General features: G+C 41.1%; 1 long non-coding RNA gene across 1 annotated transcript; it reads right to left on the minus strand.

The window, feature by feature from the left end:
* Positions 1 to 1,203: 1,203 nt before the first annotated feature.
* Positions 1,204 to 5,813, minus strand: LOC147996215 (uncharacterized). Its single transcript, XR_015677979.1, has 3 exons — positions 5,521 to 5,813; positions 3,954 to 4,188; positions 1,204 to 3,344 (listed from the first exon to the last, which is right to left on the minus strand). It is a non-coding gene; the product is annotated as an uncharacterized LOC147996215 (long non-coding RNA).
* Positions 5,814 to 6,535: the final 722 nt, after the last annotated feature.

Genomic DNA, 6,535 nt, shown 5'->3' on the forward strand with positions numbered 1-6,535 from the left:
AAGGCTGCCTCATGAGAATCTCTGGCTCTTTATCTTCTGTTCTTTCACTTACCAGGACCTCGTGGATTGTCGTGGTGCTGTGTCGCTCACAAGACCAGCTGACCAGCGGCCCTGGGAGTTTCAGGGGTTGAGACGCCATGATAATACTCAGGGACACAGAATTATAAACAAATTCATCCATATGAGAAGAAAGGGGGAGGACTAGGCCACTCTTTGTTTAGGGACCAAATGATTATATTCTTAAGATACCACCCAGAGAAAAGTACAACTAGCCTTGAGCAAGAGTTTATGCTGACTCACTGTCGCCATCATCATCATCATCACCACCATCATCACTATCATCAGTCACACCAAACATTTCTTGATTAAATGGATAAAGTGTCTGCATCTATCACTTCATTTGTATTTTCAAAAAGAGAAGCAGACAATACAATTGCCCCTGTTAACTGAACACTGAAAACACACCAGGGGCCAACACAGCACCCCCCCTCCCCAACTGCCCCCAGATTGTCTAAAGATGCTCTGGGGTTAAGAAGTGAGTTTCACCAACCCATTTGCTCTGTCTATGTAAAAGCTTTTCATTTTGTTTCAAAGTCTTCAACCTCATAGCAAAATTTCCCTCTGTCCCAGCAGAGTTCTGTTTAATGGAATTGGGTTTCACCCTTTCTAATTATCTTTACAGAATCATTAGTAACAGAAGAACATAATGGGTCATTGTCTTTATTACTGCGCAGAAATCCTAGATGCAGCACTAAATTGTAAAAGAAAAATCATTCAGTATGAAACCAAGTGAGCTTTGTCAGCACAGCTTAAATATTGTGGCAAGGAACTGTTTTATTGCTCCATTTGGATTATTTTGTTAAATGGCTCTAATGGTCCTGTTTAAGTCAATAAGATTTTTACCCCAAAAGATATATTTTTTATGTTCATGTGTCAGTTAACTAAACACAAATTCAATTTATGTTTCTAGCAGATCTGTATGAAAGCAGCAGCGCCAGTCCTCCCGTAGCCTCCAGGAGACTATGGATTATTGTGTTCAATGATGCTAACGGTCCTGTTTGAATCAATGATGCACACATTTCAGATCCATTCCTAGAACATTCTGTTGTCAAAGACCACGGAAGTGTGAATTTTTTCTTGCTTATCCAGAGGCCCATTTTGATTTCCTGAATATTGCTTTGTTTTTATTTTTATTTTTATTTTCTGAACTCTAAGCTCACGAGTGTTCATAGAACATGCAAAGGCTAGAAAGGCAGCTGCTCACCGTTTAGAAGCAAATAAAGTCTAATAAAATCAAGTTTATTCACATAATATCATAATATAAAATTTTTTATATAAAACCAAACTCAATGAAAAAGAAATATACTGCAACCTATAGTTGGTTAAAAGAAAGGGGAAAAGCACCAAGAGACAAAAAAAAAGGATGTTTTTTTCTTCCTTTCTAAATATTCCAGCAATTAAAACACCTTTAAAAATGGAAGCCGGAGAGAGGCTGAAAGCCGAGCAGGCCCCTTCTTGGACTCCTATGCTTTATAGTTTAATTTGTTGAGAATTTAAAATTATAGTAATTGCCCTTAAATAACTGACATTATTTGACACTACAACAACAGAAGAGCGAAGATGATTGACAAACACACAAAAGACTTTTGTTATCTTTGTTTGTCTGCCTGAATAAATCTCAACAAGTATTTCAAAGACGTAAATTTATAGTCTACTTAATCGCCATTAGACGGCCAGTCCTCGCGGCAATCGGCTGAGTTTCACTGACACTCAATGCGTTTGGTATCACTTCTTTCCGCACATCGTGTTTGTCTCAACATCCACCTTCAAGCCCAACCATTACCTGGATGGTAAACATTTTGATAAAATATGCAGAATCAGAATTGACTTGAGGTTGAGTGAAGGCTTTCTGTCCTCTTGTCTGTTTCGTGGGCAGTCTTGATGAAGGGATCAGAATGGCGGTTTTAAGTCATGTACCCCATTGTCTACTCTCCTGTGGTAGCCGCATACATAGTTGGCCTTTGGTTTTAGTGATTACCTCCCAAGCATATCAATTTCATTTCAGAAGCCAATACCCCAAGCCATTTACCACGATGTCACCCAGAATTCCTACCAGGCAAATCTGGTCACTGTAGAATTCTGCAAAGAATTTAGAATCCAAATGATACCACTGACAGCTAACTTTATTTTTTCTCTTGCTTTTTTTTTTTTAAAAAAATTCAAGTGTGTGCTTATCTTCCTTACTTCAGAATAAAAGACAGTTGCCTAATTAGCACGGCTTGAGAAGCTCTTTCTCAGTGAAAATAAACACTGAAAACAAACAGCTGTAAGGTGATCCCTCAGCTGGCAACACAGGTCACATGTTGCACACTGTGGTCCCTCCATACACATACCATTTGCACATAGTCAAATGGTTACACATAGTCAACTCTGTTTCAGTTTTGCTATCAGAAGCCGTCCATCCCATAAGAAGAGACAAACTCAGTCTACACATCATCATGCTATACAGACCTTCTTCCTGATTGGTAGGAAAGGTCACATATGACAGAGAAGAATGCTTTGGTGAGCACGCAGCAGTGAGGAGGAATGTGTGAGTCAGAGGGGTGGGTCTCCAGGATACTGACTGCACGAGAGTCTTCGTGCTCCATCAGGATGGTGTGCTGCAGAAGGAAGCTTCTGTACTTTTGTATGCATGGACTTCTTTTTGTCCCTTATTACAATCTATTGTCTTAATAAAATCAAAAGGCGCGAGATTACTTACTTGTCAGAAGTTGCACTTATTGTTTTTATTGCTGTAGAGACCAAGTAGACAAAACTAAGAAAACTCGGTTTTTCCTTCAGTTCCTTTTAGAAACTTCTTGAAGTGAATGAGCACACACTTTGCTCTGCTTGGTCTGAAGGATTTCCCCTGGAGCTTGCTCTTCCACAGTACAGGTAGTAGTATGTACTACCTGGTTAATTAACCATCATCCCAGTCATCCTTCTCTGGGCAAATGAGGGAATTTTGGTCTCTTGGTGCAGGTGAAATGTTCCTACAGCCTCAGCTCTGACATCCAGTCATCGCTGTCACGGCATGCCTTCTCTTTCTCTCTTCCTACAGGGGAACAGCATTCTCTGGTGGCTAAAAATGATTCAGAGTCACGGGAAGCAAGCCCCTCCTTGAATCCGGTCTTTCAATAACTTCTAAGTGTGAAATCATGATTCTTTACTACTTCCAAACTCTCCTCCTTTGAGATGAGCCTTCACTATGCACAGTAAATTCAAAGTTAAGGCATGGTTTTCCACTCAGAGACCCGGAAAGTTCAGCCTGACGTGGTTATTCTAAATGGTAGAGAGCCATTTGCCTGTTGGCATGAAATAGACGTTATTTTGGCAGCCCGAAGATGGGGTGTGGCCTGACTTATCCATTCCTGATACTCAGTTCTTTCTATGACAAGTGGTGAGGCTGAGGCTTTACTCAGCCTTCAGAAAGGCGATGCTGCCTCCTGCGCTAGCTCCTAAAGAGACAGATCAGCAGACTTCCCAGAGGCCATAGGAAACAGAGGCTTTGTAAAGAGCTGTTTAGAAACAGAGGCAAATGTTCTTACTCTCCCTGGTGGAAGGGAGAATTCAAACAAGCAAGCAAGGAAGGGAGGAAGGAAGGGAGGGAGGGAGGGAAGGAGAGAGGTGGGGAGAGAGCTAGTAGATGGTCAGGCAGGTGGACAAGCAAGTGAGAGAGCAAGAGAGAGTCGAGCAAGCAAGCAAGCAAGCAAGCAAGCAAACTAACAACCTGCATGGGGCAATAGGCCCTGATCGATTCAATCCTGACAGAAAGGAGAACATATATTTACTTGCTTTTTTCCTCAAATACATAGTTGAGATAAATCTTTGCTCGCAATGAGATTTAACCAAGAGGAGATAGGGTTTATGTGAGTGGTAAACAATACACTGGAGGAACTCAACTGATTACTTACATATCGAAGTAACGTCTCATTTGGGACTCAGTGGGGGCTGCTACTTGGCGATAGGTATCATTTTCACTTTAATAATACAATTTGAGGAGAGAGCAGTGTTGGACTAGACTTATTGTTTCATCCAGACTACAGGGACGTCAGTCTGGAAGTTGATGGGTAGAGGGACAACAGGTCTGCTGCATTCTCACGGAGAAAACTCCCAGTCACTTGTCAGCACAGTTACTGATCGGGAGCCCTGTGTTCGAGACCATTTGAAAGAGAAAATTTTGCCAGGTGTTAGAGAATTTACTTTTTACAAAAAAAAAATAAATCAGACTTAAGAGAAGCAATTTCTTTCTACAGTTGCTGGCCAAAGCATCGATGCTTAGACATTAATTACCCTGGGTTATTATCGACTACAGGTGGAGGCACAAGCAGTCATTCATAGTTTGCTGGTAGATCTTGAGTAAGCCCATTGTTCCTTCCTGGCTTAAGACTTTCTTATTTCTCTTTTTTTCCAGCAAAAGAAGAAAAAGAAATGAGCATGTCTTTCCCTGTCATGCAGCTCTAGGTGAGTGGTTCATCAAGACTTTGCACGTCTTGAGCTGGGGGCTTGCATTCATAGCAATGCTAATTCTATAAACTATCTGGCAACAAGACATTCTATCTGGAGACATACTTTAACGTTTTCTCTAAACCTCTTATCTACGGCTGTTCTCACTGCCACCAAATAGGACAGTATGTTCAGAAGCACAACATACCTTTTGTTAGTGCGAGCATTTAATATTCAAGTTGAATTTTCTAAAATATTTTATGATAAAACGTGGAGATTAAAACACAAAGAAACACATACACACATAAATGAAAATTTCATTTGAGCATTCTGCTATTGCCGGCTGGGAGAACAAACACTTTAGTGTCTCCTTCCTCTCTTTACGGTTTCCTAAGAACTGAATAGCTCCCATCTTTCACTTCTGCTTGGCTTTTTTCATCACTTATTTACTTAATTAAGACTTTTGTTTAGGGGGAGTCCCACAGAAACATACAGGCATTTTTGGAAGTCACACACAGCCATATCGGACGGGAATAGTCTATAGATATCTGTCTGTTCATCTTAGTCATGCTCGGGGGAAATACAAAGTCCGGTGTGGGGGGAGGGGAAGTGGGGGAACTTTCTTTTGAAGTAGCTGTGTGCTGGCTATTAAGTGGTGAGGCTGTTTCAGTGCAAGAAAATAGTAGAAATTTTTTTCTCTAAGAATTCTCTAAGAATCTTTTTGTGTTCCCACCACCCCTACACTGAGAAAGTTCTAGTACTTCTGAGCCATGGGATTTTATTGTGACTTCTAATTAACCCAAACTATATGCAGTGTTCAGGGCTATGGCTCGGAATTGATCAACTTCGTGACCACGTAAAGTGAAACTCAGCTCCCTTAAATAAGTGTTCCACTGCAATCATGGTGACAGAAACAGTTTTAACAAGATCTGCCATTCATGGTGATCTGTAAATTCATGGTGGATACTGCCTCCCCCCCACACACACACACATACACTCACATACACTCACATACACTCACATACACTCACATACCTCAGCTGGTTTGGTCTCCCGTTGCAAAGATGAAGAAAATGGGGCTCTCGTAGAGCAGCTTGACAACCTGTTTTAGAATGAAGATATTATTAGACAACATTGATTAACTTGCCAACTGATATCTAAAACCAGAAGTTCCTGTTGTCTGAAGCTCTGAAGGGCACTTTTGTGCAGGACAGTTCAGCAAATTATAGTAACCAGAGGATTTCCCTGTGTGCATACATCGCTCATTTAAAATCTGGGATGGCTCTAACGGTGTGGCCACCCTGTCTCAGTGGCTTCGGCGGGTGAATGGGGAGACTTCCCACTGGCTGTGGGTATCTCTCTGTTTTTCCTCTCACTGTGCAGCTGTTATTTTGAAAACTGTATTTCAGAGTGTGAGCAAGATAAAGATATGAAGATATTTCAGAACCACCCTATTGTGTAAATGTCAAGAGTTTTCCATGCTGTAAAGGCATTGTTTTCTTTCGTCTCTGATCAATAGCCAGTGCAGGTTACTGCTCTGCCTCTGGGTGCTGTGTGAGTGCATACATGTCTGTTTGGTTTACCAGCTAAAGCCGAGACTCATTCTTTTTCCATCCAGAGAGAAGTCTTCAGGGTATGATTCAAGACAGTTCTTATCCTCCTCAGACTTAAAAACAAAACTGCCAACCGACCAGGAAGGGGTACCGCAATATACACAGGCGCAGACAAACTGCTATTAAAAATGGCACCATGAGAACTTAGGGGCCCAAGAGATGGATGGCACCTCAGAGTGGGATGGGACAAAGACACAACTCATGACTTCTTTATCACATTTTGGATAGTTTTGTCTTCTTTCTGCTTGCCTGTACCTCTTTGCTTGAACCTGAAAGTGACTTTTATACCATCACTACCATTGTTTAATCTAACTGACATAGGCAGTTTCTTTTTTACCATATATTAATAATTCATAATAACGTGCTCCATTGTAATATTTTTCTACACATATATAGTGTATTTTGATCATAGTCACCTGGTTACACTTTCTTGTTCC

The sequence above is a fragment of the Rattus norvegicus genome, chromosome 2 (assembly GCF_021556685.1).
Source record: "Rattus norvegicus strain SHRSP/BbbUtx chromosome 2, alternate assembly SHRSP_T2T, whole genome shotgun sequence".
Classification (NCBI taxonomy): domain Eukaryota; kingdom Metazoa; phylum Chordata; class Mammalia; order Rodentia; family Muridae; genus Rattus; species Rattus norvegicus.